The sequence below is a fragment of the Aotus nancymaae genome, unplaced genomic scaffold (assembly GCF_030222135.1).
Source record: "Aotus nancymaae isolate 86718 unplaced genomic scaffold, 86718_ANA_hifiasm-v0.15.2.pri h1tg000040l, whole genome shotgun sequence".
Classification (NCBI taxonomy): Eukaryota; Metazoa; Chordata; class Mammalia; order Primates; family Aotidae; genus Aotus; species Aotus nancymaae.
In genome coordinates, this window is record NW_026988454.1 from 70,946,240 (window position 1) to 70,957,802 (window position 11,563).

General features: G+C 37.7%; 1 protein-coding gene across 1 annotated transcript in view; it reads right to left on the reverse strand.

The window, feature by feature from the left end:
- FUT9 (fucosyltransferase 9) overlaps window positions 1-11,164 on the reverse strand; it is a 196,319-nt gene extending 185,155 nt beyond the window's left edge. The window contains exon 1 of the mRNA XM_012444289.2: window positions 11,124-11,164. The gene's annotated coding sequence lies outside the window, so the exon portion shown is untranslated. The remainder of the gene's footprint in view (window positions 1-11,123) is intronic.
- Between the last annotated feature and the right edge of the window lie 399 nt (window positions 11,165-11,563).

Here is an 11,563-nt window from a genome sequence, read left to right on the forward strand (position 1 = left end):
TGAAATTTCTAATGCAGGGTTAGAATGGAAGTCAATTCTGGATAATATAAACCAGCGACTCCAGACCATTTGATAATTAAACAAAGTCTTACATTTAATTTTGGGATCCTGTCTTCAATGTCTAAAAGTATATAAGCAATATAAAATCTTAAGGTTTCACTATAAATGCAAAATTATAAATGTTTCAGGATGTCACAAAACTAGGAATAAGCATCAGGATTTGAATATTTAGAAGACTATAAGTAAAACAATGGTCATTAAGAAATGTTATAAATTATTCCATCCCAAATATTCTATACATCCTCCATTCAGTTATTCCTCATGGAACATAATTGTCTAAAATATCTGAAAGTAAATTCAAAATTAACAGACAATGTTTACTTTCAGTTCCTCTCTACAAGCATTTATTGGATACTCACCATACTTCAGGTGGAAAGCTAGGCACTAGAAGTACAAAGAGTAATAAGCAACATGGTTTAATTTCAGAGTAATCTAGTCAAGAAAACACATAAATATATAAGGCCAACATGATGTTGTAAAGTCATAAAATGGTACAGATAAACCTGGCAATACAGGAGATGCCTATTAGAGAAGATGACAATTATGTTCAGTTTTGAAAAAATTAAACAAATTAGAGCAGGATTGCACCCTTTTCTTTTGATTATTTAGGAAAATTTTGACACCCTGCAAACTGTAAAGTATTGGAGAAATACTACAGCCATGGGAAACCTGTAATAACATATTTTTGCTTAATAATTTTGATTTAAAATGCACTACAATTACACGGAATATATCTTTCATATATTCTGTGGTTTAGGCTCAAATATTTACTTCCTGACATAGAAATTCTCAATTCTTTAACATCCCCTATGCTGTAACCTATAAAGTCAGGAATAACTAATCAGGACTCTAATATTGAAGTTTAAATACAATATATTTGCTCCAAAAGCTTCCTTCTCATTTTCTATCTTAGTGAAAGGTTCATCAATCTCAGGTAACAAAGTTTCATGCATTCCATTATTAGGAAATAGCAAGAATGAATATATATCATACCACAGATAAGAAGCCTATCCAAACAGTCACTTTTTGAAATCTTTTTCACTATTGGGAGACAATTTCTCATGGGTCTTTCACATTTCTGCATATCTTTTGAAAGAATCATTGACTGCTTTTGTTCTGAATTATTTGAAAAAGATGTTTATAAAGCAGACAGCCTTGGAACACAGAAATAGCATCTTCTGGAAGAAAGGGAGGCATGCTTATTGCCCATTATAAAAGGTTGGCATTCCTTAAATTTGGGATCTTTTTGTTTGTAATGTGTATACTTCATGTTGTCTTGTGGAAACTGGGGCCCAGGGAACCCGGACAAAAATGTTGATATTTTTGCTACTGCTATTGCTGTGAAAAATAAATTGTCTTTCATCTCTGACCTAGGAGTCTAATGTTTTTCACCACCTCCCATTCAACTCTGGCAGGCTTTCATGTTAACTTGTGAGCAGGGAAAAATCTCAGACCCTTCAGAGATTTTCATAATGTTAGTGATGGTGATGGGATGCCAACAAAGACATGGCTATCTGGAAGAGGAAAGATGAGAGTCCTGCAGACGTATTAAATGTTCAAAGTTAATTTGTTTATGCCATGAACCACCACGACGTCACTTGAAACTGATAGTACATATGAAGTCTCTCTCCTTCCCTGCTCTCTGATTCCTCTCTGTCCCTTTACCATGACCTCACTTATTTAAACAGAAACATGACTATGGGTCAGGATATCTCTATCTCCAAAAAGTATCAAAAGACATATGCACCCATCAAGGAGTGTTGAGAAATTTCAGGAAGGTAAGTATTTGAGATAAGTCTGTGGGAATCAGTAGCAAAGATGTTTACCAAATTATATGGGCCACTGAGCCATAGACAGTCCTTTACTTTTTTGCCTGTTAATGAGGAGGAATCAAGGAGGTTCATTGCAAGCTAAATAACATAAAATAGGTAAAATACAGATGGCAGAATTTTCCTCTAAGTGGAACAAATTCCTTGTCCATCTAGAGTCCAGTCTCAGAGCTGCAGCACTGTAACAACTAATATTCAGATTTGTACTGGGTAAGGAGAAGCTTCTACCCTCTTTCAGACAATCGTTAAGAGTGATGTGTACATATATTGAGTTTGAAAAGAGGAACTCCATAACCAGAAACCAGGTGAATCATTAGAACTTTGGCTCACAATGGAAAGGAGAGGTTATGGAACATATTGCCTATCAAGGAATAATGGGAAATGCTGGGTTATCTTGCAGATAAACGTCTCCTCCGTTCTATCATGCCAACCTTAGATCCACTTGAAAGTAATAAAAAAAAAATCAATCAAAGTCTTTTTGTAGTGGGACTTTGCTGCAATAAGGAAGCTTTACTTCTCTTGAGGAGATTTTTGAAAGACAGAAAAACTCCTGTGGAAAATCATAGATGAGGCATTGACCAGTATTTAGGCTCTTACTGGCCTGGATTGAGTCTAGAATTCTGATAAAATTGACCCACTAGAGAACTGAGAAAGCGATCTAAAGAAATCTAGATAAATTCTGGAGGTTATCAGCACCGTGCAGAGAAACTTCCCTATCCTTGATGCTGACACTGGGAGAACTTAAGAGATATAAGATAATTGGGAAGTTAATGCCTCAAATTAAGGTGGATTCCTTAAAGTCACCACTGTGTGAGCCAAGATTGAGTCAGCCAGAGGTCACAAATCCCACGCCCTAGCAAAGACAGCAATATGTCTGTGGCTTCTGAGTCAAGGGATTCCCAAGGATGAAATAGATGGTGCCAGCCACAGGAGTCCTGCTCCCATTACAGAATATTGGGTGGGCAACAATATTCTAAATTAATTTGTTTATGCCATGAGACACTGCCATATCACTGAAACTGGGATAGTACATATGAAGTCTCTCTCCTCTCTTGCTCTCTGATTTTTCTGTGCCCCTCTACTACAATCTCAGATTATTTAAAGAGAAACATGACTAGAGGTCAAGGCATCCCTATTCCCAGTGGGTATCAAATGACATGTGCACCCATCCAACTATGTTGAGGAATTTCAGGAAAATAAGGGAATCAAACTTTTAGGATACCCAAGTCACTTTTTAAACTCGATTTATAGAAAGAAAAAGATCATCTGATTTAGCTAATTGGGTTTAAGCAGGGTTCACAGTGGGAAAGGCAAGCTACATGATGTCATGAATGGAGCCCTTTGGGCCAATTCAATGTACTGTTGTTTTTTTCTATACCCAATTGTATAGTAATTAATGTATTAAGTGCTTATACTTCATCATCAGTTAAGTGCCTGAGAAGATTATCACAATTGGGAAAGGCAAAATGTAGTGAAGTGCTAATGGGACCACAAATCACTTTCCTGTCTTCTACTCTGTTTCTTCCCAAATGGTCCAACAAAAACAACATAAAATCTGAGGAGAAAAGAAAATCGCAGCCTTGATTACGGATTTGAAGGGAACATGGGTGCTAAGAGATGCGATATTTTAGTACAACAGCACTGTATGACCAGCGAGACAGAGTAATGAGAGCTAGAAGCTTAGAATGGATTATCACCAATGGAATCAAGCTGTTAATCCCATAATCCCAACAATTCATGTAATTGAATCCATTGCACAGAATAAACTCTTGGTATGCTGTCTTGGACTGTGCCAATATCAGCTTTTTTTTTACCACTGGCTTCTGAGGACAAAGATCAAGTCACATTCATGTGACGTAGCCACCAATATACATTTGTAGTAACCTCCCAAGTTACTAAAGGTTACTCTGCCTTTTGCCATCAGTAGTACATGGGTCATCATAAGTGTCCCTACTTTGTATGGTGCAAGGCTTTCTCTTTACGGATGATGTCCTGTTAATGAGCCAGTCAGAATCTTCCATTGCAATGGTCTTGACTGTGGTGTTATCACACTTCTATCAACCATGACAGCTGATAAGTTCTGACAAAATTCAGGGTTCTGATTGTCAAATAAAGTTTCTTGGGACTGTATGAACAGATTCACAATGTTCAATTCTTCTGGTAGTCAAAGAAAAACTGCTGTCTCTTCATCCACAACAAACAAAAACAATGTTCAGCATCTTATTGAAACCTTTGGGTATTGGAGATGATATGTTCCTCACTTGAAAGTTCTACTAGGACTTCTATATTAGTTGGTCCAAAAAATCAGCATAATTTGAATGAAGCATAAACCAATACATTGTATTAGCAGGCTGTGACCTTCTCTCTACATTTGGAGTCCCATATCCCTAATTAACCTGTGAGCTACTAGTTTCTGTGACTAATGATTTTTCTGATTGGAGCCCCGAGAAAATGTCAGTAGGTTCCATTCACAGAGCCCTTTGGGATGTTGGACAGATCACCCCCTTAACATTCAGGATATACCCCTACTAGGTACACCTCATTTGAAAAGCAGCTATTATCTTGCTACTGGGCTCTTGTCAAAACTGAATACCTGACCCTGAAGACCTTATGACTGTCTGGCATGCTATTTTCATTGTGGGGTGTGCCAAATAAGATTCAACGACTAACAAAGGTAAAAAGGGGTCCTATGAACCTTGCTTATCAAAAGGAAAGATTATATTCCAGCTTATAGCTCACCTAGCTTTCCAGTGGCATCTCAGCTTTACATGAAAAAATGATTCACTCAACTGTTGCAAGTGCCTTAAATTTAACTCTCTGCCAGACCTGCCATCCCACACCAGACAGCTCTGACCATGATTTGATCTATATTCACCTTAACCATAGCAAAAAATCTATTGGAAATAGCAGGATATGGTCTCAGCTTCTGCATTTCCCATACAATACCTGTCAACACCTCCAGATGTATTTCCCACTCCCATTTCTGTAACTCTTGCTTAACCAATCAGTGCAGACAAACAAAAACAAAAACAAAAACAAAAACAAAAAAACAACACCATTAAGCTGTTGGTGTAGACAAATAGGACAAGTTGGATTGACTGCCTTCATGCAGTCTTTTCAAAAGAAGGAATACAACCAGTTACTCATACTTAACTTAGTGGGTTAAATTAATCTCAGACCCTTTAGGACTCTTGAATGTTAGCAGGAATTGACTAGTAAAATAGCTCAGTTGTTTCCCTCCAGGTCAGGGCAGTGAAACCTCATTATCATTAATACCTATGGCTTGTAGCTCATCTCATGTCAAAGATTTCCCCATTTTTCCCTGAAGCTCTCTAATCATATTACCCCTGTAACTCAGTCACTTTCTTTATATAAAGAATGTCATGAAAACATAAAGTAGTAAAGAATTCATAAAACAGTCAGCAAGTTAGGTGGTATATTTTTCCCTGTCATGTAAAAATTGAATACTTTAATTTCGTCTTTTGTTAAACCAACAATGACCATAGATGAACCAGATCCTTCATGGGCATAAGCTATTCCTACTATAGCATAATTCAGGCACCTTCAGAAGCTATTTGGGGCCACTATTTTCGCAATAACATGAGTATTATAAACTTTGCCTAGGCATAAAAGTAATTGTCCAGTCCATGTTCTAGGTCAGATGACATGTAATACTTACTATTGAGATGCTGCCTCATACTTCTCCCAAATTACTTCATGAATATATATTTTATCATCCCAACTATATGTCACCTTCGTTTTCTATCACTGAATTGTAACTATTCGATAAATATTCATCAGAGTAAATAAGATATAGATAATTAAAATTACCTTTTTAAGGTGGTCTATCTTATTAAAGTGATTTTTAAGCTTTTCATTACAGAATAGATGATAAAATAATAATGTTCATAGCCTCCTGCCCTGCATCCTCTGCATGTACTTCCCTGTGAATATTCCTTGAAGATATAAGTTTCTTAAAAGGTAAACATTTCCTACCTAATTAAAGTATATACTTAGTTACATTTTCATTAAAAGATTTGCCCTATGACCTCCAAGGACTGAATCAACCACTGGATTTGTTAGTTTGGAAGTGTCTATGTCCATTCTTCTAACAGGTTCCTACATTATTCAAAAAAAAAAATCTCTGTCAGAGTTAAACATAATGTAGGGAGCAATGAAAACTTGCTTTTTAAAAGGAACTAAATGATTTTTGTTGTCAAGCCTTAGCCACAGCATGTCCAGATCCATGTTACATAAGACAGATTTTTACTCGTTTTTGGTCTTTTTGAGTTTTTCCTGGACACCCTTGTTCAATAACAAGGTGCCATCCCTAGGTTAAAGCAATTGGTATCTCATTGCATCTTTCTATTTGTTCTTACTGGTTTCTCCAGTTAAACTCTAAGCTGCTTGAGGTCAAAGTTTAAATCATATTTATTCTTGTGCCTGCTATCATCACTTCAGTTCTTGCCCCATAGGCCCTCAATAAAGGGAGGCTGAATTACACTCCAAAGAAACTATGTCATAGGAGCCTTAGAGATGTAGTTTTCCTTTCAGCCAAATCTGCATTTAATGTATTGTAAGAAGACCAGTGCCTAAGATCAACACCTCAGCTTTTGAACCGGCCACCCACCAGTACAAGACCACAAATTCCCCTAGCTTACATCAACTCAGGCACATTTGGATAATGCAGTGTTGTTTCAGAAAATGTAATTGAGATGTCAAAATATGTCACCATGTTATTCTTCTTAGATGAAATGATGGTCATGAGCCATCATCACCAAGAATACATTTGAGAGCTTATTTTTTTACACAGTAATGATGACAGTTTCCCATTGATTTAGTCATTCACTTTCATTGATCCCTCTGGCTATCAGTGAAGAGAAAGCTAAAATTGCCAGGATTTTCATGTCTTAGCTTGGAACTTTGTGAAACAAATTGACCTTCCCTGACGACCTGAGCTATTCACAGTCTATGGATGTAAAAATTAAAAAAAAAACATGTGAATACAACACTTACTCTGTGATGACATAAATATTATCAGCATGGAGATGAAATTACAAGTGTATTTTGTTTACAGAAACTAAAATCTGTTTTTTAGGAATACTTTTCAGTCAATTGTCTACAAAAGTTTATATGGAAATATCCATGGCACGCTATTAACTTAAAAAACCTTACACTGCATAAGTGAGAAAAGTATAATAAAAATTGTGCAAAAATGTTAAAAGAGTTTTAGCTGGGCTAGTTGCAGTTAAATTTTTAAATATTTCCCAAACTTTAACCTGAAGGTAGGAGTAAATGGAAAAGTCTGGTTGACTGGTTACCTTCAACTGTGGTGTGTTGGAAGGCTAAGCATTGAGATGATCCTTGAAGAAGCACAGATCTTTTATTTTATTTTGAGATTTTTTTAACATTAAAACTGACTTCTTTATTAACATCTTAAAATAAAAGAAGTGGAAAATGGTTTTTATTTTATAGAAGGACAAATACAGCATGGAGTCAGGAGACTAGGATTTGAATTCTGTTTCTATTAACTACTTTGAAACCTTGAGCAAGTCATTAGTAAAGTTATAGAAATGGAATGCTCTCTATATGTCTAATCAACATCTGAATTCTGTGCATCCTTCTATTAAGAATGCCAAGCATTCCATTTGCAGCTAAATGAATACAATTGTATTTTACACATTCAGTTACGGGTAAAAATCACAGAATTTAAATGTTTCTCTTAGGAATTTTAATCATACATTAGAGTTTATTTATGAAAGTAGCACTTTATAGTATTGTTGTAAAACTTTGGATGAATTATGCTTGTTTCGAAATGTTCATTTTACATAGTTGCTCTTTGAGAATGCATTTTGCTAAATACTCCTTCCTTAATGCAAGATAGAAAGCAAAATTATGAACATTTATGCAATAATTTGATACTTACAAGTGTTATTTGGGGGGTTATTTGAATTTATAAAATTTGTATTTTATAATACAGAGACAGGAATTTATCAATAAAATGCAAATATTTATAAAATGTAATAATATATCCACCACCATGAAAAAGAAAATATAAGAAATACATATTAAAGCATAAAAATATTGTATGTGGTTATTACTTGACTGAACCTTGTTGCCTTCATAAGACACTAAATTGTTTAGCTCTTTATCTAATAATTTAATTTTAGGTATGTGTGAGGTGTGAGTATGTGTGCTTTTTTATTCAAGGTATTTTTATTTTGTAACTTTGTGTAGAATTTTATTTTGTTCAATTCATCAATTAGATTACACAAAATAGTTTCCCTGAGATGCTCAGATTTTACTAAATAAAATCAATAAAATACTTTACTTTTAAAAACTTGTATTTTTATTGCTATAATTAAGGAACTATTTCCTAAAATTCAAGTGGGAAAACAGTTGTTTTTCCCAATGCCAAAATAATAGAACTTGTATTTATTTACCTTAACTTGATTAAAGAATTTAAGCCAGTATCCATGAGTCTGAAGCCTTTCCCTCTATCTCTTCCATCCTGCAGCTTTCTCTTCCTCAGCCATTCTTTTCATCACTCACAAGGTAAAACATGGTTTCACAAGTAACAGTCAACTAATGGCAACTTGTTGATGAACTAATCTAAATAATTTCCGTAATTTTACATTTTTCTTTATAATGTTTAATTTATGTTTAACATTGCAAATATTTAATTTAAACCCATCATCCTCTAGGTGGCATATAATTATGAGCATTATAAGATACAGTTCAATGGTACTCAAAGATATGCCATTCCAGTATTGGTGTGCCTTATCTCCCCATGTATTATATTTAACTGTTTAGCCTTTCTTACCAGTGACAATGACATTAAATCCCGACAGATATTCTTGACTTTCAGCTCACCAATAATTCCTTATAGAAATTCCTGCCATAATTTTTGGCAGACTAGTTATTTGCATTATCATAGATAATTATGAGACCTTGTTAATATTTTCATGTTAATTGGAATTATGTTAGAATACATTGACTTTAATTTATCATTAACATAATTATGGACAATAATGATCAAAGTCAGTATAACTCCTTGCTTTTAATTTAGGATGTATCAGCTCCAATACAGATTAATTACTGTTGGACATAATGTACCTAGTAATCACCCCACTGTTACCCAAGTGTTAAACATATGTAGGGAAACAATCAAATAACCTTTTGGTTCAGCTCCTGACTTATCTACCATCCTCACGTCATGGCCACATATGAATATTTGCAGTAACTTCATGTTTAAATACAGTTTTGAATGTTCTTAGTCAAGTCCTAAATTTAACCAACTAAAATTTTCAAATTTAGAAAACCAACAATAAAGTCAGTATTCATAGCCCATCTTGACTTTTAATGTAGCTATCCACATTTACTTAAAACCACCCCTTCTCAGTGGACTTGCTCAGTGTATTTCTGCCTGTGTCCACACAAAAGGGAAATAAAAGCTCAGATACGGTTTGAATTAAAAGAAACCAACAAAAATTCCTGACACTGGGGAAGGTAAGATTTTAAGGCAATAAAGGCAATATTCACTGACAAATTCCCTAGATAATAGCTCAACTTTCCCTTCCTATTTCTTGTGTAGCCTGAGACTTGCTCCTTTAAGGTGAAGAAGAGTACATCTCTCTCCACCAACTGCAAGAGCAAGAATGACACTTTAATTCATATACCCCTCAAATTAGAGCAATAATAATACCAGAAAATTTATATCAACACACTACATTCCTAAATGGAGCATCTTTTAAAGTTTCTAACATTTATTTCTGGATATTCTTATCCATATTGCTTAGAACACAAGCACTATGACCAAGGGTTCCATGTAGTAAAATGCCATGTTGAAATGAATGCATTTTCATCATCTCTCTAAAAAATTAAACCATAAACTGTGTGGGGTAGTTTTGTTTTTAATATTTCCACACATGGGAAATTGAGAGTACACACTTTATTATTGAAATGCTCTCTCCCAATGTTCACTTATTCCTCCATCCCCCTTGTTCATATTCATTCATCGAACACAACTCTATTTTCTCTCACTCCAACTAAAAATAATAAAATGGTAAACATGGTTTCAGAAGAAATGGCTACTGCCCTAAGAAAACTTCTGCAGAAATACCGAACAGAAATAGCGTCTGGTGCTAAGATACTGCACAACTCCGGAAGCACCCAGGTAGCGCAGGGGCTTCTTGGTACAACGTTTTCTAATCCTCCTATATCCCTCTCTTAGCCATTACACCTAAAGAAAAATAAGAGCTTTGGCTTCTTGCAATTTCAAAGAAGATTTTAAAGGGTAAGTTTGGTGCTACTCTCATCTCCTTCAAGAAAAAGCTTCTTATCCTCAAGAGTTGCTGAGCTTTTGATAGTGTTGTTGCTGAAAGAGATTCACTACCCAGGCAGGTCCTCCGTTCTTAACCTGCAGGTAAGATAAATTCCGCAGGAACAGGTAAAATAGGTGTGTTTCCTGTACTCAGCTAAGACGCCTCTCAATGAACAGAACAAACCTAAGCAATGCAAATAGTTCTGCGCTTTAAAACAACAATAACAAAAGTTTGGTTCCCAAGGGTTTGCTTTTTGGTCTTTATTTTTTCATGCTTAATCATACCGTGAACAGCCCAGGTGCTGAGAACACACAAAGTAATTGTAAGAAGCCAGGATCACAGCGTGTCTGTGTCAATTTCCTGAGGTGACTGTCAGAAAATCTGGAAAGGCACCATTGTGTCGAGGGAATGAGGTCAGAATTCACTGGGAAGGAATACGACGGGACAGTGGGGCTAGAGAGCCTGGCTTTGGGAAAGGAGGGAAGGTGGGTCAGGGCGGACTTTGTGGGGAAGGCTTTGTCAGCGCGAGATCCGGTGAAGGGTGGCAGATGGGGGCGTTTGTGCACTGGCATGGGGGGAAACGCAGGGACGGTAAGGGTAGAGATGACCCTGTTTGGAGTGACCAGAGGGTCGGGGCCATCTACTGCTGCTAGTGTGGGAGCCTGGGGGCTGGAAGGTGAGGCAGGACTGCGAGCTCCAGGCAGCTGAGAGGGAGAGGGGTTCAGGTTGCCAGCAGGTGGAGTTGAAATCAAATATCCCCTTGGGGACCACGGAGCAGCACCCTCCCTAGACCCTCTGCCCGGGGGATGGGGATTCACAGCAGGTGGTTTGGGGTGCCTCCCAAATCAAAAGAGGTTCTCTCCGCGCCAAGCTTTGACGCCCGACCCCCTGCACTCTCCCGCCTACTCACCGGTCCTAAGGGTAAAGCGCCATCCGGGGAGCGCGCGAGGGCTGCGCGGAGCAGGAGGCAGGCAGGGCCAGGCGGCGGTGGCGGCGCTGTCCTAAGAGCGGGACTGGAGCCGGGGGACACCGAGGCGGCGACAGCGGCGGGGGCGCCGGGAGCTGCAGGAGAGAGCAGTGAATCTGGAGCTGCTGCGCCGCGCGCGCTCTCTGCCCATCTCCGGCTTCGCTGAAGCTGCTACAGCTACTGCTGCTGGAGGGGAGGGAGGCGAGGGGGAGGGGAGGAGGCACGCGGTAGGGAGGGACGGAAGAGCAGGGAGGGTGGGGGGTGAGCAAGGGGAGAGGGGGAGACGCTTGTCTAGAGTTAAGGCGGTGGGTAGGGAGGCGCACAGGAGCCCAGAAAGGTCCCCACAAGATGAGCTCGGGGAGGGGAAATCGAAGATGAGGCGA